The sequence below is a fragment of the Misgurnus anguillicaudatus genome, chromosome 3, assembly GCF_027580225.2.
Source record: "Misgurnus anguillicaudatus chromosome 3, ASM2758022v2, whole genome shotgun sequence".
NCBI classification, from domain to species: Eukaryota; Metazoa; Chordata; class Actinopteri; order Cypriniformes; family Cobitidae; genus Misgurnus; species Misgurnus anguillicaudatus.
The window spans coordinates 9,728,270-9,745,722 of NC_073339.2; the positions used below are offsets into that span (position 1 = coordinate 9,728,270).

The following is a 17,453-nucleotide window of genomic DNA, read 5'->3' on the forward strand; positions in this document are numbered from 1 at the left end:
AATGAGCTCTGCAGAGGGCCTAATGGCTAAGGCATCAGCCTTCGGAGCTGAGGATTGTGGGTTCGAGTCCCATCTGGGTCATTTAGAGATAGCAACCTTTAGTTGGGTGCAGCATTAAATCTCCAGTTGACTGTACAACCCTGAATTTGTGTTTCCCTTTGCCTGTTATGATAGGCATGGTTGTTGGATCTGAAATCTCTGTTTGAGACATCCCAGAATGAGCTCAAAAAAGGGCCCAGTGGCCTAATGGCTAAGGCATCAGCCTTCGGAGCCTTTAGTCGGGTGCAGCATTAAATCTCCAGTTGACTGTACAACCCTGAATTTGTGTTTCCCTTTGCCTGTTATGATAGGCATGGTTTGTGGATCTGAAATATCTGGTTAAGACGACCCAGAATGAGCTCAAAAGAGGGCCCAGTGGCCTAATGGCTAAGGCATCAGCCTTCGGAGCTGAGGATTGTGGGTTCGAGTCCCATATGGGTCATTTAGAGATAGCAACCTTTAGTCAGGTGCAGCATTATATCTCCAGTTGATTGTACAACCCTAAACTTGTATATTACTTTGCATGGTGTAGGATCTGAAATCTCTGATTGAAACAACCCATAATAGCATCTGCAGGGGGCCCAGTGGCCTAATGGATAAGGCATCAGCCTTCGGAGCTGAGGATTGTGGGTTCGAGTCCCATCTGGGTCATTTAGAGATAGCAACCTTTAGTTGGGTGCAGCATTAAATCTCCAGTTGACTGTACAACCCTGAATTTGTGTTTGCCTTTGCCTATTATCATAGGCATGGTTTGTGGATCTGAAATCTCTGGTTGAGACGACCCAGAATGAGCTCTGCAGTGGGCCCAGTGGCCTAATGGCTAAGGCATCAGCCTTCGGAGCTGAGGATTGTGGGTTCGAGCCCCATCTGGGTCATTTAGAGATAGCAACCTTTAGTTGGGTGCAGCATTAAATCTCCAGTTGATTGTACAACCCTAAAGTTGTATATCACTTTGCATGGTGTAGGATCTGAAATCTCTGATTGAGACAACCCATAATAGCATCTGCAGGGGGCCCAGTGGCCCAGTGGCCTAATGGCTAAGGCATCAGCCTTCGGAGCTGAGGATTGTGGGTTCGAGTCCCATCTGGGTCATTTAGAGATAGCAACCTTTAGTTGGGTGCAGCATTATATCTCCAGTTGATTGTACAACCCTAAAGTTGTATATCACTTTGCATGGTGTAGGATCTGAAATCTCTGATTGAGACAACCCATAATAGCATCTGCAGGGGGCCCAGTGGCCTAATGGCTAAGGCATCAGCCTTCGGAGCTGAGGATTGTGGGTCTCATCTGGGTCATTTAGAGATAGCAACCTTTAGTTGGGTGCAGCATTAAATCTCCAGTTGATTGTACAACCCTATATATGTGTTTGCCTTTGCCTGTTATGATAGGCATGGTTTGTGGATCTGAAATCTCTGGTTGAGACGACCCAGAATGAGCTCTGCAGAGGGCCCAGTGGCCTAATGGCTAAGGCATCAGCCTTCGGAGCTGAGGATTGTGGGTTCGAGTCCCATCTGGGTCATTTAGAGATAGCAACCTTTAGTTGGGTGCAGCATTATATCTCCAGTTGATTGTACAATCCTAAAGTTGTATATCACTTTGTATGGTGTAGGATCTGAAATCTCTGATTGAGACAACCCATAATAACATGTGCAGGGGGCCCAGTGGCCTAATGGCTAAGGCATCAGCCTTCGGAGCTGAGGATTGTGGGTTCGAGTCCCATCTGGGTCATTTAGAGATAGCAACCTTTAGTTGGGTGCAGCATTATATCTCCAGTTGATTGTACAACCCTAAACGTGTATATTACTTTGCATGGTGTAGGATCTGAAATCTCTGATTGAAACAACCCATAATAGCATCTGCAGGGGGCCCAGTGGCCTAATGGATAAGGCATCAGCCTTCGGAGCTGAGGATTGTGGGTTCGAGTCCCATCTGGGTCATTTAGAGATAGCAACCTTTAGTTGTACAACCCTGAATTTGTGTTTCCCTTTGCCTGTTATGATAGGCATGGTTGTTGGATCTGAAATCTCTGTTTGAGACATCCCAGAATGAGCTCATAAGAGGGCTCAGTGGCCTAAAGGATAAGGCATCAGCCTTCGGAGCTGAGGATTGTGGGTTCGAGTCCCATCTGGGTCGTTTAGAGATAGCAACCTTTAGTTAGGTGCAGCATTATATCTCCAGTTGATTGTACAACCCTAAACTTGTATATTACTTTGCATGGTGTAGGATCTGAAATCTCTGATTGAAACAACCCATAATAGCATCTGCAGGGGGCCCAGTGGCCTAATGGATAAGGCATCAGCCTTAGGAGCTGAGGATTGTGGGTTCGAGTCCCATCTGGGTCATTTAGAGATAGCAACCTTTAGTTGGGTGCAGCATTAAATCTCCAGTTGATTGTAAAACCCTATATATGTGTTTGCCTTTGCCTGTTATGATAGGCATGGTTTGTGGTTCTGAATCTCTGGTTGAGACGACCCAGAATGAGCTCTGCAGTGGGCCCAGTGGCCTAATGGCTAAGGCATCAGCCTTCGGAGCTGAGGATTGTGGGTTCGAGTCCCATCTGGGTCATTTAGAGATAGCAACCTTTAGTTGGGTGCAGCATTATATCTCCAGTTGATTGTACAACCCTAAAGTTGTATATCACTTTGCATGGTGTAGGATCTGAAATCTCTGATTGAGACAACCCATAATAGCATCTGCAGGGGGCCCAGTGGCCCAGTGGCCTAATGGCTAAGGCATCAGCCTTCGGAGCTGAGGATTGTGGGTCTCATCTGGGTCATTTAGAGATAGCAACCTTTAGTTGGGTGCAGCATTAAATCTCTAGTTGATTGTACAACCCTATATATGTGTTTGCCTTTGCCTGTTATGATAGGCATGGTTTGTGGATCTGAAATCTCAGGTGGAGACGACCCCACATGTGCTCTGACGAGGGCGCAGTTGCCTAATGGCTAAAGGCTAAGGCATCAGCCTTCGGAGCTGAGGATTGTGGGTTCGAGTCCCATCTGGGTCGTTTAGAGATAGCAACCTTTAGTTAGGTGCAGCATTATATCTCCAGTTGATTGTACAACCCTAAACGTGTATATTACTTTGCATGGTGTAGGATCTGAAATCTCTGATTGAAACAACCCATAATAGCATCTGCAGGGGGCCCAGTGGCCTAATGGATAAGGCATCAGCCCTCGGAGCTGAGGATTGTGGGTTCGAGTCCCATCTGGGTCATTTAGAGATAGCAACCTTTAGTTGGGTGCAGCATTAAAACTCCAGTTGATTGTAAAACCCTATATATGTGTTTGCCTTTGCCTGTTATGATAGGCATGGTTTGTGGTTCTGAATCTCTGGTTGAGACGACCCAGAATGAGCTCTGCAGAGGGCCCAGTGGCCTACCGTAAAACTTCAAATAATAGCCCGGGCTTTTACTTTCCCAAACCTATCATCACACCAGGTGTTTAAAAGAGACAGGCGTCTATAAGAGACAGGCTTTTAATTTAATTGTTCCAGCATGACAGCAGGAGGTTACCACATATTACGTTTTATTTTTAATTTGAATGTGTTTAACAAATTAGTTCGTGTAATAACAACAGTCTTAAATTATTGGCAGTATAAATAAAGCAACCAATGATATGTTTCTTTATTGGTTGTTGCGTGAAATCTTACCCAGATACAACAGTGCTATTTTCTGATTGGCTATTGTGTAGCCTCTTTCTTTTTTTTGTATTGGCTCGCTCGACTAGAACTCTAGGGAAGACGGGCTTGATAGAGAGAGAGAGCAGTGCGGCCAGATACATTTTAGGCGCTGCAGCATATTAAATATGATAAATAGTGTTTCCACGTGAGAAAACAATGTGTGGCGGGAGTGCATGCATGACAAAAGACTGAAAGCCCGGCTATTATCAGCGGCCCCAAAACACTACCGGCTCACTGGGAAAAGTCCTGACTCTCCGATTGCCACTTCGCTACTGTCATCATCACCTCAATCCTGGCGACGAAGCTTGTTGTGTTGTCATAGTGATGAGTAAAGGAGCGACTGCGTCTGTCACGTGACATCTACCGGTAAGCAAAAAAAACTTTAGCGTGTTCAATCTGCACCATAGAACTAAACAGACTATCTGACGGGTTTTAGAAGATTAAATACAACCCGAAACTAAAAAACAGACCAGGCCTTTATTTGAGACAGGCGTTTATTTACCCAAACCTGTCGTCACACCAGGCGTCTAAAAGAGACAGGCGTCTATTTGGGAATCGGCTATTATTTGAAGTTTTACGGTAATAGCTAAGGCATCAGCCTTCGGAGCTGAGGATTGTGGGTTCGAGTCCCATGTGGGTCGTTTAGATATAGCAACTTTAGGTTGGGTGCAGCATTAAATCTCCAGTTGATTGTACAACCCTAAAGTTGTATATCACTTTGCATGGTGTAGGATCTGAAATCTCTGATTGAGACAACCCATAATAACATCTGCAGGGGGCCCAGCGGCCTAATGGCTAAGGCATCAGCCTTCGGAGCTGAGGATTGTGGGTTCGAGTCCCATCTGGGTCATTTAGAGATAGCAACCTTTAGTTGGGTGCAGCATTAAATCTCCAGTTGACTGTACAACCCTGAATTTGTGTTTCCATTTGCCTGTTATGATAGGCATGGTTTGTGGATCTAAAATCTCTGGTTGAGTCAACCCAGAATGAGTTCAAAAGAGGGCCCAGTGGCCTAATGGCTAAGGCATAAGCCTTCGTAGCTGAGGATTGTGGGTTCGAGTCCCATCTGGGTCATTTAGAGATAGCAACCTTTAGTTGGGTGCAGCATTAAATCTCCAGTTGATTGTAAAACCCTATATATGTGTTTGCCTTTGCCTGTTATGATAGGCATGGTTTGTGGTTCTGAATCTCTGGTTGAGACGACCCAGAATGAGCTCTGCAGAGGGCCCAGTGGCCTAATGGCTAAGGCATCAGCCTTCGGAGCTGAGGATTGTGGGTTCGAGTCCCATCTGGGTCATTTAGAGATAGCAACCTTTAGTTGGGTGCAGCATTAAATCTCCAGTTGATTGTAAAACCCTATATATGTGTTTGCCTTTGCCTGTTATGATAGGCATGGTTTGTGGATCTGAAATCTCTGGTTGAGACAACCCAGAATGAGCTCAAAAGAGGGCCCAGTGGCCTAATGGCTAAGGCATCAGCCTTTGGAGGTGAGGATTGTGGGTTCGAGTCCCATCTGGGTCATTTAGAGATAGCAACCTTTAGTTGGGTGCAGCATTATATCTCCAGTTGATTGTACAACCCTAAAGTTGTATATCACTTTGCATGGTGTAGGATCTGAAATCTCTGGTTGAGTCAACCCAGAATGAGCTCAAAAGAGGGCCCAGTGGCCTAATGGCTAAGGCATCAGCCTTCGGAGCTGAGGATTCTGGGTTCGAGTCCCATCTGGGTCATTTAGAGATAGCAACCTTTAGTTGGGTGCAGCATTATATCTCCAGTTGATTGTACAACCCTAAACTTGTATATTACTTTGCATGGTGTAGGATCTGAAATCTCTGATTGAGACAACCCATAATAACATCTGCAGCCATTATATCTCCAGTTGATTGTACAACCCTAAACTTGTATATTACTTTGCATGGTGTAGGATCTGAAATCTCTGATTGAGACAACCCATAATAGCATCTGCAGGGGGCCCAGTGGCCCAGTGGCCTAATGGCTAAGGCATCAGCCTTCGGAGCTGAGGATTGTGGGTCTCATCTGGGTCATTTAGAGATAGCAACCTTTAGTTGGGTGCAGCATTAAATCTCTAGTTGATTGTACAACCCTATATATGTGTTTGCCTTTGCCTGTTATGATAGGCATGGTTTGTGGTTCTGAATCTCTGGTTGAGACGACCCAGAATGAGCTCTGCAGAGGGCCCAGTGGCCTAATGGCTAAGGCATCAGCCTTCGGAGCTGAGGATTGTGGGTTCGAGTCCCATCTGGGTCGTTTAGAGATAGCAACCTTTAGTTAGGTGCAGCATTATATCTCCAGTGGATTGTACAACCCTAAACGTGTATATCACTTTGCATGGTGTAGGATCTGAAATCTCTGATTGAAACAACCCATAATAGCATCTGCAGGGGGCCCAGTGGCCTAATGGATAAGGCATCAGCCTTCGGAGCTGAGGATTGTGGGTTCGAGTCCCATCTGGGTCATTTAGAGATAGCAACCTTTAGTTTGGTGCAGCATTAAATCTCCAGTTGACTGTACAACCCTATATATGTGTTTGCCTTTGCCTGTTATGATAGGCATGGTTTGTGGTTCTGAATCTCTGGTTGAGACGACCCAGAATGAGCTCTGCAGAGGGCCCAGTGGCCTAATGGCTAAGGCATCAGCCTTCGGAGCTGAGGATTGTGGGTTCGAGTCCCATGTGGGTCGTTTAGATATAGCAACCTTAGGTTGGGTGCAGCATTAAATCTCCAGTTGATTGTACAACCCTAAAGTTGTATATCACTTTGCATGGTGTAGGATCTGAAATCTCTGATTGAGACAACCCATAATAACATCTGCAGGGGGCCCAGCGGCCTAATGGCTAAGGCATCAGCCTTCGGAGCTGAGGATTGTGGGTTCGAGTCCCATCTGGGTCATTTAGAGATAGCAACCTTTAGTTGGGTGCAGCATTAAATCTCCAGTTGATTGTACAACCCTAAAGTTGTATATCACTTTGTATGTAGTAGGATCTGAAATCTCTGATTGAGACAACCCATAATAACATCTGCAGGGGGCCCAGTGGCCTAATGGCTAAGGCATCAGCCTTCGGAGCTGAGGATTGTGGGTTCGAGTCCCATCTGGGTCGTTTAGAGATAGCAACCTTTAGTTAGGTGCAGCATTATATCTCAAGTTGATTGTACAACCCTAAACTTGTATATTACTTTGCATGGTGTAGGATCTGAAATCTCTGATTGAAACAACCCATAATAGCATCTGCAGGGGGCCCAGTGGCCTAATGGATAAGGCATCAGCCTTCGGAGCTGAGGATTGTGGGTTCGAGTCCCATCTGGGTCATTTAGAGGTAGCAACCTTTAGTTGGGTGCAGCATTAAATCTCCAGTTGACTGTACAACCCTGAATTTGTGTTTCCCTTTGCCTTTTATGATAGGCATGGTTTGTGGATCTGAAATCTCTGGTTGAGACGACCCAGAATGAGCTCTGCAGAGGGCCCAGTGGCCTAATGACTAAGGCATCAGCCTTCGGAGCTGAGGATTTTGGGTTCGAGTCCCATCTGGTTCATTTAGAGATAGCAACCTTTAGTTGGGTGCAGCATTAAATCTCCAGTTGACTGTACAACCCTAAAGTTGTATATCACTTTGCATGGTGTAGGATCTGAAATCTCTGATTGAGACAACCCATAATAGCATCTGCAGGGGGCCCAGTGGCCTAATGGTTAAGGCATCAGCCTTCGGAGCTGAGGATTGTGGGTTCGAGTCCCATCTGGGTCATTTAGAGATAGCAACCTTTAGTTGGGTGCAGCATTAAATCTCCAGTTGACTGTACAACCCTGAATTTGTGTTTGCCTTTGCCTGTTATGATAGGCATGGTTTGTGGATCTGAAATCTCTGGTTGAGACGACCCAGAATGAGCTCTGCAGAGGGCCCAGTGGCCTAATGGCTAAGGCATCAGCCTTCGGAGCTGAGGATTGTGGGTTCGAGTCCCATCTGGGTCGTTTAGAGATAGCAACCTTTAGTTAGGTGCAGCATTATATCTCCAGTGGATTGTACAACCCTAAACGTGTATATTACTTTGCATGGTGTAGGATCTGAAATCTCTGATTGAAACAACCCATAATAGCATCTGCAGGGGGCCCAGTGGCCTAAAGGATAAGGCATCAGCCTTCGGAGCTGAGGATTGTGGGTTCGAGTCCCATCTGGGTCGTTTAGCAATAGCAACCTTTAGTTGGGTGCAGCATTAAATCTCCAGTTGACTGTAAAACCCTGAATTTGTGTTTCCCTTTGCCTGTTATCATAGGCAGGTTTTGTGGATCTGAAATCTCTGGTTGAGACAACCCAGAATGAGCTCTGCAGAGGGCCCAGTGGCCTAATGGCTAAGGCATCAGCCTTCGTAGCTGAGGATTGTGGGTTCGAGTCCCATCTGGGTCATTTAGAGATAGCAACCTTTAGTCGGGTGCAGCATTAAATCTCCAGTTGACTGTACAACCCTGAATTTGTGTTTCCCTTTGCCTGTTATGATAGGCATGGGTTGTGGATCTGAAATCTCTGGTTGAGACAACCCAGACTGAGCTCTGCAGAGGGCCCAGTGGCCTAATGGCTAAGGCATCAGCCTTCGGAGCTGAGGATTGTGGGTTCGAGTCCCATCTGGGTCGTTTAGAGATAGCAACCTTTAGTTAGGTGCAGCATTAAATCTCCAGTTGATTGTACAACCCTAAAGTTGTATATCACTTTGCATGGTGTAGGATCTGAAATCTCTGATTGAGACAACTCATAATAACATCTGCAGGGGGCCCAGTGGCCTAATGGCTAAGGCATCAGCCTTCGGAGCTGAGGATTGTGGGTTCGAGTCCCATCTGGGTCGTTTAGAGATAGCAACCTTTAGTTAGGTGCAGCATTATATCTCCAGTTGATTGTACAACCCTAAACTTGTATATTACTTTGCATGGTGTAGGATCTGAAATCTCTGATTGAAACAACCCATAATAGCATCTGCAGGGGGCCCAGTGGCCTAATGGATAAGGCATCAGCCTTCGGAGCTGAGGATTGTGGGTTCGAGTCCCATCTGGGTCATTTAGAGGTAGCAACCTTTAGTTGGGTGCAGCATTAAATCTCCAGTTGACTGTACAACCCTGAATTTGTGTTTGCCTTTGCCTATTATGATAGGCATGGTTTGTGGTTCTGAATCTCTGGTTGAGACGACCCAGAATGAGCTCTGCAGTGGGCCCAGTGGCCTAATGGCTAAGGCATCAGCCTTCGGAGCTGAGGATTGTGGGTTCGAGTCCCATCTGGGTCATTTAGAGATAGCAACCTTTAGTTAGGTGCAGCATTAAATCTCCAGTGGATTGTACAACCCTAAACGTGTATATCACTTTGCATGGTGTAGGATCTGAAATCTCTGATTGAAACAACCCATAATAGCATCTGCAGGGGGCCCAGTGGCCTAATGGATAAGGCATCAGCCTTCGGAGCTGAGGATTGTGGGTTCGAGTCCCATCTGGGTCATTTAGAGATAGCAACCTTTAGTTGGGTGCAGCATTATATCTCCAGTTGATTGTACAACCCTAAACTTGTATATTACTTTGCATGGTGTAGGATCTGAAATCTCTGATTGAGACAACCCATAATAACATCTGCAGCCATTATATCTCCAGTTGATTGTAAAACCCTATATATGTGTTTGCCTTTGCCTGTTATGATAGGCATGGTTTGTGGTTCTGAATCTCTGGTTGAGACGACCCAGAATGAGCTCTGCAGAAGGCCCAGTGGCCTAATGGCTAAGGCATCAGCCTTCGGAGCTGAGGATTGTGGGTTCGAGTCCCATCTGGGTCATTTAGAGATAGCAACCTTTAGTTGGGTGCAGCATTAAATCTCCAGTTGACTGTACAACCCTGAATTTGTGTTTCCCTTTGCCTGTTATGATAGGCATGGTTTGTGGTTCTGAATCTCTGGTTGAGACAACCCAGAATGAGCTCTAAAGAGGGCCCAGTGGCCTAATGGCTAAGGCATCAGCCTTCGGAGCTGAGGATTGTGGGTTCGAGTCCCATCTGGGTCATTTAGAGATAGCAACCTTTAGTTGGGTGCAGCATTAAATCTCCAGTTGATTGTACAACCCTAAAGTTGTATTTCACTTTGCATGGTGTAGGATCTGAAATCTCTGATTGAGACAACACATAATAACATCTGTAGGGGGCCCAGTGGCCTAATGGCTAAGGCATCAGCCTTCGGAGCTGAGGATTGTGGGTTCGAGTCCCATCTGGGTCGTTTAGCGATAGCAACCTTTAGTTGGGTGCAGCATTAAATCTCCAGTTGACTGTACAACCCTGAATTTGTGTTTCCTTTGCCTATTATGATAGGCATGGTTTGTGGTTCTGAATCTCTGGTTGAGACGACCCAGAATGAGCTCTGCAGTGGGCCCAGTGGCCTAATGGCTAAGGCATCAGCCTTCGGAGCTGAGGATTGTGGGTTCGAGTCCCATCTGGGTCATTTAGAGATAGCAACCTTTAGTTGGGTGCAGCATTAAATCTCCAGTTGATTGTACAACCCTAAAGTTGTATATCACTTTGCATGGTGTAGGATCTGAAATCTCTGATTGAGACAACCCATAATAGCATCTGCAGGGGGCCCAGTGGCCCAGTGGCCTAATGGCTAAGGCATCAACCTTCGGAGCTGAGGATTGTGGGTCTCATCTGGGTCATTTAGAGATAGCAACCTTTAGTTGGGTGCAGCATTAAATCTCCAGTTGACTGTACAACCCTATATATGTGTTTGCCTTTGCCTGTTATGATAGGCATGGTTTGTGGATCTGAAATCTCTGGTTGAGACGACCCAGAATGAGCTCTGCAGAGGGCCCAGTGGCCTAATGGCTAAGGCATCAGCCTTCGGAGCTGAGGATTGTGGGTTCGAGTCCCATCTGGGTCGTTTAGAGATAGCAACCTTTAGTTAGGTGCAGCATTATATCTCCAGTGGATTGTACAACCCTAAACGTGTATATCACTTTGCATGGTGTAGGATCTGAAATCTCTGATTGAAACAACCCATAATAGCATCTGCAGGGGGCCCAGTGGCCTAATGGCTAAGGCATCAGCCTTCGGAGCTGAGGATTGTGGGTTCGAGTCCCATCTGGGTCGTTTAGAGATAGCAACCTTTAGTTGGGTGCAGCATTAAATCTCCAGTTGACTGTACAACCCTGAATTTGTGTTTGCCTTTGCCTATTATGATAGGCATGGTTTGTGGATCTGAAATCTCTGGTTGAGACGACCCAGAATGAGCTCTGCAGAGGGCCCAGTGGCCTAATGGCTAAGGCATCAGCCTTCGGAGCTGAGGATTGTGGGTTCGAGTCCCATCTGGGTCATTTAGAGATAGCAACCTTTAGTTGGGTGCAGCATTATATCTCCAGTTGATTGTACAACCCTAAAGTTGTATATCACTTTGCATGGTGTAGGATCTGAAATCTCTGATTGAGACAACCCATAATAGCATCTGCAGGGGGCCCAGTGGCCCAGTGGCCTAATGGCTAAGGCATCAGCCTTCGGAGCTGAGGATTGTGGGTCTCATCTGGGTCATTTAGAGATAGCAACCTTTAGTTGGGTGCAGCATTAAATCTCCAGTTGATTGTACAACCCTGAATTTGTGTTTGCCTTTGCCTGTTATGATAGGCATGGTTTGTGGATCTGAAATCTCTGGTTGAGACGACCCAGAATGAGCTCTGCAGAGGGCCCAGTGGCCTAATGGCTAAGGCATCAGCCTTCGGAGCTGAGGATTGTGGGTTCGAGTCCCATCTGGGTCGTTTAGAGATAGCAACCTTTAGTTAGGTGCAGCATTATATCTCCAGTGGATTGTACAACCCTAAACGTGTATATCACTTTGCATGGTGTAGGATCTGAAATCTCTGATTGAAACAACCCATAATAGCATCTGCAGGGGGCCCAGTGGCCTAATGGATAAGGCATCAGCCTTCGGAGCTGAGGATTGTGGGTTCGAGTCCCATCTGGGTCATTTAGAGATAGCAACCTTTAGTTTGGTGCAGCATTAAATCTCCAGTTGACTGTACAACCCTGAATTTGTGTTTGCCTTTGCCTGTTATGATAGGCATGGTTTGTGGTTCTGAATCTCTGGTTGAGACGACCCAGAATGAGCTCTGCAGAGGGCCCAGTGGCCTACCGTAAAACTTCAAATAATAGCCCGGGCTTTTACTTTCCCAAACCTATCATCACACCAGGCGTTTAAAAGAGACAGGCGTCTATAAGAGACAGGCTTTTAATTTAATTGTTCCAGCATGACAGCAGGAGGTTACCACATATTACGTTTTATTTTTAATTTGAATGTGTTTAACAAATTAGTTCGTGTAATAACAACAGTCTTAAATTATTGGCAGTATAAATAAAGTAACCAATGATATGTTTCTTTATTGGTTGTTGCGTGAAATCTTACCCAGATACAACAGTGCTATTTTCTGATTGGCTATTGTGTAGCCTCTTTCTTTTTTTTGTATTGGCTCGCTCGACTAGAACTCTAGGGAAGACGGGCTTGATAGAGAGAGAGAGCAGTGCGGCCAGATACATTTTAGGCGCTGCAGCATATTAAATATGATAAATTGTGTTTCCGCGTGAGAAATACAATGTGTGGCGGGAGTGCATGCATGACAAAAGACTGAAAGCCCGGCTATTATCAGCGGCCCCAAAACACTACCGGCCCACTGGGAAAAGTCCTGACTCTCCGATTGCCACTTCGCTACTGTCATCATCACCTCAATCCTGGCGACAAAGCTTGTTGTGTTGTCATAGTGATGAGTAAAGGAGCGACTGCGTCTGTCACGTGACATCTACCGGTAAGCAAAAAAAACTTTAGCGTGTTCAATCTGCACCATAGAACTAAACAGACTATCTGACGGGTTTTAGAAGATTAAATACAACCCGAAACTAAAAAACAGACCAGGCCTTATGAGACAGGCGTTTATTTGCCCAAACCTGTCGTCACACCAGTCATCTAAAAGAGACAGGCGTCTATTTGGGACTCTGATATTATTTGAAGTTTTACGGTAATAGCTAAGGCATCAGCCTTCGGAGCTGAGGATTGTGGGTTCGAGTCCCATGTGGGTCGTTTAGATATAGCAACCTTAGGTTGGGTGCAGCATTAAATCTCCAGTTGATTGTACAACCCTAAAGTTGTATATCACTTTGCATGGTGTAGGATCTGAAATCTCTGATTGAGACAACCCATAATAACATCTGCAGGGGGCCCAGCGGCCTAATGGCTAAGGCATCAGCCTTCGGAGCTGAGGATTGTGGGTTCGAGTCCCATCTGGGTCATTTAGAGATAGCAACCTTTAGTTGGGTGCAGCATTAAATCTCCAGTTGATTGTACAACCCTAAAGTTGTATATCACTTTGTATGGTGTAGAATCTGAAATCTCTGATTGAGACAACCCATAATAACATCTGCAGGGGGCCCAGTGGCCTAATGGCTAAGGCATCAGCCTTCGGAGCTGAGGATTGTGGGTTCGAGTCCCATCTGGGTCGTTTAGAGATAGCAACCTTTAGTTAGGTGCAGCATTATATCTCAAGTTGATTGTACAACCCTAAACTTGTATATTACTTTGCATGGTGTAGGATCTGAAATCTCTGATTGAAACAACCCATAATAGCATCTGCAGGGGGCCCAGTGGCCTAATGGATAAGGCATCAGCCTTCGGAGCTGAGGATTGTGGGTTCGAGTCCCATCTGGGTCATTTAGAGGTAGCAACCTTTAGTTGGGTGCAGCATTAAATCTCCAGTTGATTGTAAAACCCTATATATGTGTTTGCCTTTGCCTATTATGATAGGCATGGTTTGTGGTTCTGAATCTCTGGTTGAGACGACCCAGAATGAGCTCTGCAGAGGGCCCAGTGGCCTAATGGCTAAGGCATCAGCCTTCGGAGCTGAGGATTGTGGGTTCGAGTCCCATCTGGGTCATTTAGAGATAGCAACCTTTAGTTGGGTGCAGCATTATATCTCCAGTTGATTGTACAACCCTAAAGTTGTATATCACTTTGCATGGTGTAGGATCTGAAATCTCTGATTGAGACAACCCATAATAGCATCTGCAGGGGGCCCAGTGGCCTAATGGTTAAGGCATCAGCCTTCGGAGCTGAGGATTGTGGGTTCGAGTCCCATCTGGGTCATTTAGAGATAGCAACCTTTAGTTGGGTGCAGCATTAAATCTCTAGTTGATTGTACAACCCTATATATGTGTTTGCCTTTGCCTGTTATGATAGGCATGGTTTGTGGTTCTGAATCTCTGGTTGAGACGACCCAGAATGAGCTCTGCAGAGGGCCCAGTGGCCTAATGGCTAAGGCATCAGCCTTCGGAGCTGAGGATTGTGGGTTCGAGTCCCATCTGGGTCGTTTAGAGATAGCAACCTTTAGTTAGGTGCAGCATTATATCTCCAGTGGATTGTACAACCCTAAACGTGTATATTACTTTGCATGGTGTAGGATCTGAAATCTCTGATTGAAACAACCCATAATAGCATCTGCAGGGGGCCCAGTGGCCTAATGGATAAGGCATCAGCCTTCGGAGCTGAGGATTGTGGGTTCGAGTCCCATCTGGGTCATTTAGAGATAGCAACCTTTAGTTGGGTGCAGCATTAAATCTCCAGTTGATTGTACAACCCTATATATGTGTTTGCCTTTGCCTGTTATGATAGGCATGGTTTGTGGTTCTGAATCTCTGGTTGAGACGGCCCAGAATGAGCTCTGCAGAGGGCCCAGTGGCCTAATGGCTAAGGCATCAGCCTTCGGAGCTGAGGATTGTGGGTCTCATCTGGGTCATTTAGAGATAGCAACCTTTAGTTGGGTGCAGCATTAAATCTCTAGTTGATTGTACAACCCTATATATGTGTTTGCCTTTGCCTGTTATGATAGGCATGGTTTGTGGTTCTGAATCTCTGGTTGAGACGACCCAGAATGAGCTCTGCAGAGGGCCCAGTGGCCTAATGGCTAAGGCATCAGCCTTCGGAGCTGAGGATTGTGGGTTCGAGTCCCATCTGGGTCGTTTAGAGATAGCAACCTTTAGTTAGGTGCAGCATTATATCTCCAGTGGATTGTACAACCCTAAACGTGTATATTACTTTGCATGGTGTAGGATCTGAAATCTCTGATTGAAACAACCCATAATAGCATCTGCAGGGGGCCCAGTGGCCTAATGGATAAGGCATCAGCCTTCGGAGCTGAGGATTGTGGGTTCGAGTCCCATCTGGGTCATTTAGAGATAGCAACCTTTAGTTGGGTGCAGCATTAAATCTCCAGTTGATTGTACAACCCTATATATGTGTTTGCCTTTGCCTGTTATGATAGGCATGGTTTGTGGTTCTGAATCTCTGGTTGAGACGGCCCAGAATGAGCTCTGCAGAGGGCCCAGTGGCCTAATGGCTAAGGCATCAGCCTTCGGAGCTGAGGATTGTGGGTCTCATCTGGGTCATTTAGAGATAGCAACCTTTAGTTGGGTGCAGCATTAAATCTCTAGTTGATTGTACAACCCTATATATGTGTTTGCCTTTGCCTGTTATGATAGGCATGGTTTGTGGTTCTGAATCTCTGGTTGAGACGACCCAGAATGAGCTCTGCAGAGGGCCCAGTGGCCTAATGGCTAAGGCATCAGCCTTCGGAGCTGAGGATTGTGGGTTCGAGTCCCATCTGGGTCGTTTAGAGATAGCAACCTTTAGTTAGGTGCAGCATTAAATCTCCAGTTGATTGTACAACCCTAAAGTTGTATATCACTTTGCATGGTGTAGGATCTGAAATCTCTGATTGAGACAACTCATAATAACATCTGCAGGGGGCCCAGTGGCCTAATGGCTAAGGCATCAGCCTTCGGAGCTGAGGATTGTGGGTTCGAGTCCCATCTGGGTCGTTTAGAGATAGCAACCTTTAGTTAGGTGCAGCATTATATCTCCAGTTGATTGTACAACCCTAAACTTGTATATTACTTTGCATGGTGTAGGATCTGAAATCTCTGATTGAAACAACCCATAATAGCATCTGCAGGGGGCCCAGTGGCCTAATGGATAAGGCATCAGCCTTCGGAGCTGAGGATTGTGGGTTCGAGTCCCATCTGGGTCATTTAGAGGTAGCAACCTTTAGTTGGGTGCAGCATTAAATCTCCAGTTGACTGTACAACCCTGAATTTGTGTTTGCCTTTGCCTATTATGATAGGCATGGTTTGTGGTTCTGAATCTCTGGTTGAGACGACCCAGAATGAGCTCTGCAGTGGGCCCAGTGGCCTAATGGCTAAGGCATCAGCCTTCGGAGCTGAGGATTGTGGGTTCGAGTCCCATCTGGGTCATTTAGAGATAGCAACCTTTAGTTGGGTGCAGCATTATATCTCCAGTTGATTGTACAACCCTAAAGTTGTATATCACTTTGCATGGTGTAGGATCTGAAATCTCTGATTGAGACAACCCATAATAGCATCTGCAGGGGGCCCAGTGGCCTAATGGCTAAGGCATCAGCCTTCGGAGCTGAGGATTGTGGGTCTCATCTGGGTCATTTAGAGATAGCAACCTTTAGTTGGGTGCAGCATTAAATCTCTAGTTGATTGTACAACCCTATATATGTGTTTGCCTTTGCCTGTTATGATAGGCATGGTTTGTGGTTCTGAATCTCTGGTTGAGACGACCCAGAATGAGCTCTGCAGAGGGCCCAGTGGCCTAATGGCTAAGGCATCAGCCTTCGGAGCTGAGGATTGTGGGTTCGAGTCCCATCTGGGTCGTTTAGAGATAGCAACCTTTAGTTAGGTGCAGCATTATATCTCCAGTGGATTGTACAACCCTAAACGTGTATATTACTTTGCATGGTGTAGGATCTGAAATCTCTGATTGAAACAACCCATAATAGCATCTGCAGGGGGCCCAGTGGCCTAATGGATAAGGCATCAGCCTTCGGAGCTGAGGATTGTGGGTTCTAGTCCCATCTGGGTCATTTAGAGATAGCAACCTTTAGTTGGGTGCAGCATTAAATCTCCAGTTGATTGTACAACCCTATATATGTGTTTGCCTTTGCCTGTTATGATAGGCATGGTTTGTGGTTCTGAATCTCTGGTTGAGACGACCCAGAATGAGCTCTGCAGAGGGCCCAGTGGCCTAATGGCTAAGGCATCAGCCTTCGGAGCTGAGGATTGTGGGTCTCATCTGGGTCATTTAGAGATAGCAACTTTTAGTTGGGTGCAGCATTAAATCTCTAGTTGATTGTACAACCCTATATATGTGTTTGCCTTTGCCTGTTATGATAGGCATGGTTTGTGGTTCTGAATCTCTGGTTGAGACGACCCAGAATGAGCTCTGCAGAGGGCCCAGTGGCCTAATGGCTAAGGCATCAGCCTTCGGAGCTGAGGATTGTGGGTTCGAGTCCCATCTGGGTCGTTTAGAGATAGCAACCTTTAGTTAGGTGCAGCATTATATCTCCAGTTGATTGTACAACCCTAAACTTGTATATTACTTTGCATGGTGTAGGATCTGAAATCTCTGATTGAAACAACCCATAATAGCATCTGCAGGGGGCCCAGTGGCCTAATGGATAAGGCATCAGCCTTCGGAGCTGAGGATTGTGGGTTCGAGTCCCATCTGGGTCATTTAGAGATAGCAACCTTTAGTTGGGTGCAGCATTAAATCTCCAGTTGATTGTAAAACCCTATATATGTGTTTGCCTTTGCCTGTTATGATAGGCATGGTTTGTGGATCTGAAATCTCTGGTTGAGACAACCCAGAATGA

General features: G+C 46.0%; 1 protein-coding gene and 56 non-coding genes across 61 annotated transcripts in view; 56 read left to right on the plus strand and 1 right to left on the minus strand.

Annotated features, from left to right (window-relative positions):
* tsga10 (testis specific, 10) overlaps positions 1-17,453 on the minus strand; it is a 43,627-nt gene that overhangs the window by 12,979 nt on the left and 13,195 nt on the right. The gene's annotated exons all lie outside the window — the stretch shown is intronic.
* trnar-ucg (transfer RNA arginine (anticodon UCG)) lies at positions 409-481 on the plus strand. Its single transcript has one exon. It is a non-coding gene; the product is annotated as a tRNA-Arg (tRNA).
* trnar-ucg (transfer RNA arginine (anticodon UCG)) lies at positions 618-690 on the plus strand. Its single transcript has one exon. It is a non-coding gene; the product is annotated as a tRNA-Arg (tRNA).
* On the plus strand, positions 842-914 carry trnar-ucg (transfer RNA arginine (anticodon UCG)). Its single transcript has one exon. It is a non-coding gene; the product is annotated as a tRNA-Arg (tRNA).
* trnar-ucg (transfer RNA arginine (anticodon UCG)) lies at positions 1,059-1,131 on the plus strand. The gene has a single exon. It is a non-coding gene; the product is annotated as a tRNA-Arg (tRNA).
* Positions 1,486-1,558, plus strand: trnar-ucg (transfer RNA arginine (anticodon UCG)). The gene has a single exon. It is a non-coding gene; the product is annotated as a tRNA-Arg (tRNA).
* On the plus strand, positions 1,695-1,767 carry trnar-ucg (transfer RNA arginine (anticodon UCG)). Its single transcript has one exon. It is a non-coding gene; the product is annotated as a tRNA-Arg (tRNA).
* On the plus strand, positions 1,904-1,976 carry trnar-ucg (transfer RNA arginine (anticodon UCG)). Its single transcript has one exon. It is a non-coding gene; the product is annotated as a tRNA-Arg (tRNA).
* Positions 2,100-2,172, plus strand: trnar-ucg (transfer RNA arginine (anticodon UCG)). Its single transcript has one exon. It is a non-coding gene; the product is annotated as a tRNA-Arg (tRNA).
* On the plus strand, positions 2,309-2,381 carry trnal-uag (transfer RNA leucine (anticodon UAG)). The gene has a single exon. It is a non-coding gene; the product is annotated as a tRNA-Leu (tRNA).
* trnar-ucg (transfer RNA arginine (anticodon UCG)) lies at positions 2,532-2,604 on the plus strand. Its single transcript has one exon. It is a non-coding gene; the product is annotated as a tRNA-Arg (tRNA).
* trnar-ucg (transfer RNA arginine (anticodon UCG)) lies at positions 3,183-3,255 on the plus strand. The gene has a single exon. It is a non-coding gene; the product is annotated as a tRNA-Arg (tRNA).
* trnar-ucg (transfer RNA arginine (anticodon UCG)) lies at positions 4,498-4,570 on the plus strand. The gene has a single exon. It is a non-coding gene; the product is annotated as a tRNA-Arg (tRNA).
* Positions 4,945-5,017, plus strand: trnar-ucg (transfer RNA arginine (anticodon UCG)). Its single transcript has one exon. It is a non-coding gene; the product is annotated as a tRNA-Arg (tRNA).
* On the plus strand, positions 5,169-5,241 carry trnaq-uug (transfer RNA glutamine (anticodon UUG)). Its single transcript has one exon. It is a non-coding gene; the product is annotated as a tRNA-Gln (tRNA).
* On the plus strand, positions 5,378-5,450 carry trnar-ucg (transfer RNA arginine (anticodon UCG)). Its single transcript has one exon. It is a non-coding gene; the product is annotated as a tRNA-Arg (tRNA).
* trnar-ucg (transfer RNA arginine (anticodon UCG)) lies at positions 5,916-5,988 on the plus strand. Its single transcript has one exon. It is a non-coding gene; the product is annotated as a tRNA-Arg (tRNA).
* Positions 6,125-6,197, plus strand: trnar-ucg (transfer RNA arginine (anticodon UCG)). Its single transcript has one exon. It is a non-coding gene; the product is annotated as a tRNA-Arg (tRNA).
* On the plus strand, positions 6,348-6,420 carry trnar-ucg (transfer RNA arginine (anticodon UCG)). Its single transcript has one exon. It is a non-coding gene; the product is annotated as a tRNA-Arg (tRNA).
* trnar-ucg (transfer RNA arginine (anticodon UCG)) lies at positions 6,557-6,629 on the plus strand. Its single transcript has one exon. It is a non-coding gene; the product is annotated as a tRNA-Arg (tRNA).
* On the plus strand, positions 6,766-6,838 carry trnar-ucg (transfer RNA arginine (anticodon UCG)). Its single transcript has one exon. It is a non-coding gene; the product is annotated as a tRNA-Arg (tRNA).
* On the plus strand, positions 6,975-7,047 carry trnar-ucg (transfer RNA arginine (anticodon UCG)). Its single transcript has one exon. It is a non-coding gene; the product is annotated as a tRNA-Arg (tRNA).
* Positions 7,408-7,480, plus strand: trnar-ucg (transfer RNA arginine (anticodon UCG)). The gene has a single exon. It is a non-coding gene; the product is annotated as a tRNA-Arg (tRNA).
* On the plus strand, positions 7,632-7,704 carry trnar-ucg (transfer RNA arginine (anticodon UCG)). The gene has a single exon. It is a non-coding gene; the product is annotated as a tRNA-Arg (tRNA).
* Positions 7,841-7,913, plus strand: trnar-ucg (transfer RNA arginine (anticodon UCG)). Its single transcript has one exon. It is a non-coding gene; the product is annotated as a tRNA-Arg (tRNA).
* trnar-ucg (transfer RNA arginine (anticodon UCG)) lies at positions 8,065-8,137 on the plus strand. Its single transcript has one exon. It is a non-coding gene; the product is annotated as a tRNA-Arg (tRNA).
* On the plus strand, positions 8,289-8,361 carry trnar-ucg (transfer RNA arginine (anticodon UCG)). The gene has a single exon. It is a non-coding gene; the product is annotated as a tRNA-Arg (tRNA).
* On the plus strand, positions 8,498-8,570 carry trnar-ucg (transfer RNA arginine (anticodon UCG)). The gene has a single exon. It is a non-coding gene; the product is annotated as a tRNA-Arg (tRNA).
* trnar-ucg (transfer RNA arginine (anticodon UCG)) lies at positions 8,707-8,779 on the plus strand. Its single transcript has one exon. It is a non-coding gene; the product is annotated as a tRNA-Arg (tRNA).
* On the plus strand, positions 8,930-9,002 carry trnar-ucg (transfer RNA arginine (anticodon UCG)). The gene has a single exon. It is a non-coding gene; the product is annotated as a tRNA-Arg (tRNA).
* On the plus strand, positions 9,139-9,211 carry trnar-ucg (transfer RNA arginine (anticodon UCG)). Its single transcript has one exon. It is a non-coding gene; the product is annotated as a tRNA-Arg (tRNA).
* trnar-ucg (transfer RNA arginine (anticodon UCG)) lies at positions 9,466-9,538 on the plus strand. Its single transcript has one exon. It is a non-coding gene; the product is annotated as a tRNA-Arg (tRNA).
* On the plus strand, positions 9,689-9,761 carry trnar-ucg (transfer RNA arginine (anticodon UCG)). Its single transcript has one exon. It is a non-coding gene; the product is annotated as a tRNA-Arg (tRNA).
* On the plus strand, positions 9,898-9,970 carry trnar-ucg (transfer RNA arginine (anticodon UCG)). The gene has a single exon. It is a non-coding gene; the product is annotated as a tRNA-Arg (tRNA).
* Positions 10,120-10,192, plus strand: trnar-ucg (transfer RNA arginine (anticodon UCG)). Its single transcript has one exon. It is a non-coding gene; the product is annotated as a tRNA-Arg (tRNA).
* On the plus strand, positions 10,555-10,627 carry trnar-ucg (transfer RNA arginine (anticodon UCG)). Its single transcript has one exon. It is a non-coding gene; the product is annotated as a tRNA-Arg (tRNA).
* Positions 10,764-10,836, plus strand: trnar-ucg (transfer RNA arginine (anticodon UCG)). Its single transcript has one exon. It is a non-coding gene; the product is annotated as a tRNA-Arg (tRNA).
* trnar-ucg (transfer RNA arginine (anticodon UCG)) lies at positions 10,988-11,060 on the plus strand. Its single transcript has one exon. It is a non-coding gene; the product is annotated as a tRNA-Arg (tRNA).
* On the plus strand, positions 11,423-11,495 carry trnar-ucg (transfer RNA arginine (anticodon UCG)). Its single transcript has one exon. It is a non-coding gene; the product is annotated as a tRNA-Arg (tRNA).
* trnar-ucg (transfer RNA arginine (anticodon UCG)) lies at positions 11,632-11,704 on the plus strand. The gene has a single exon. It is a non-coding gene; the product is annotated as a tRNA-Arg (tRNA).
* trnar-ucg (transfer RNA arginine (anticodon UCG)) lies at positions 12,945-13,017 on the plus strand. The gene has a single exon. It is a non-coding gene; the product is annotated as a tRNA-Arg (tRNA).
* Positions 13,154-13,226, plus strand: trnar-ucg (transfer RNA arginine (anticodon UCG)). The gene has a single exon. It is a non-coding gene; the product is annotated as a tRNA-Arg (tRNA).
* On the plus strand, positions 13,363-13,435 carry trnar-ucg (transfer RNA arginine (anticodon UCG)). The gene has a single exon. It is a non-coding gene; the product is annotated as a tRNA-Arg (tRNA).
* On the plus strand, positions 13,586-13,658 carry trnar-ucg (transfer RNA arginine (anticodon UCG)). The gene has a single exon. It is a non-coding gene; the product is annotated as a tRNA-Arg (tRNA).
* On the plus strand, positions 13,795-13,867 carry trnar-ucg (transfer RNA arginine (anticodon UCG)). Its single transcript has one exon. It is a non-coding gene; the product is annotated as a tRNA-Arg (tRNA).
* Positions 14,018-14,090, plus strand: trnar-ucg (transfer RNA arginine (anticodon UCG)). The gene has a single exon. It is a non-coding gene; the product is annotated as a tRNA-Arg (tRNA).
* On the plus strand, positions 14,227-14,299 carry trnar-ucg (transfer RNA arginine (anticodon UCG)). Its single transcript has one exon. It is a non-coding gene; the product is annotated as a tRNA-Arg (tRNA).
* On the plus strand, positions 14,667-14,739 carry trnar-ucg (transfer RNA arginine (anticodon UCG)). The gene has a single exon. It is a non-coding gene; the product is annotated as a tRNA-Arg (tRNA).
* trnar-ucg (transfer RNA arginine (anticodon UCG)) lies at positions 14,876-14,948 on the plus strand. Its single transcript has one exon. It is a non-coding gene; the product is annotated as a tRNA-Arg (tRNA).
* On the plus strand, positions 15,316-15,388 carry trnar-ucg (transfer RNA arginine (anticodon UCG)). Its single transcript has one exon. It is a non-coding gene; the product is annotated as a tRNA-Arg (tRNA).
* trnar-ucg (transfer RNA arginine (anticodon UCG)) lies at positions 15,525-15,597 on the plus strand. Its single transcript has one exon. It is a non-coding gene; the product is annotated as a tRNA-Arg (tRNA).
* trnar-ucg (transfer RNA arginine (anticodon UCG)) lies at positions 15,734-15,806 on the plus strand. Its single transcript has one exon. It is a non-coding gene; the product is annotated as a tRNA-Arg (tRNA).
* Positions 15,957-16,029, plus strand: trnar-ucg (transfer RNA arginine (anticodon UCG)). Its single transcript has one exon. It is a non-coding gene; the product is annotated as a tRNA-Arg (tRNA).
* trnar-ucg (transfer RNA arginine (anticodon UCG)) lies at positions 16,383-16,455 on the plus strand. The gene has a single exon. It is a non-coding gene; the product is annotated as a tRNA-Arg (tRNA).
* trnar-ucg (transfer RNA arginine (anticodon UCG)) lies at positions 16,592-16,664 on the plus strand. Its single transcript has one exon. It is a non-coding gene; the product is annotated as a tRNA-Arg (tRNA).
* Positions 17,032-17,104, plus strand: trnar-ucg (transfer RNA arginine (anticodon UCG)). Its single transcript has one exon. It is a non-coding gene; the product is annotated as a tRNA-Arg (tRNA).
* trnar-ucg (transfer RNA arginine (anticodon UCG)) lies at positions 17,241-17,313 on the plus strand. The gene has a single exon. It is a non-coding gene; the product is annotated as a tRNA-Arg (tRNA).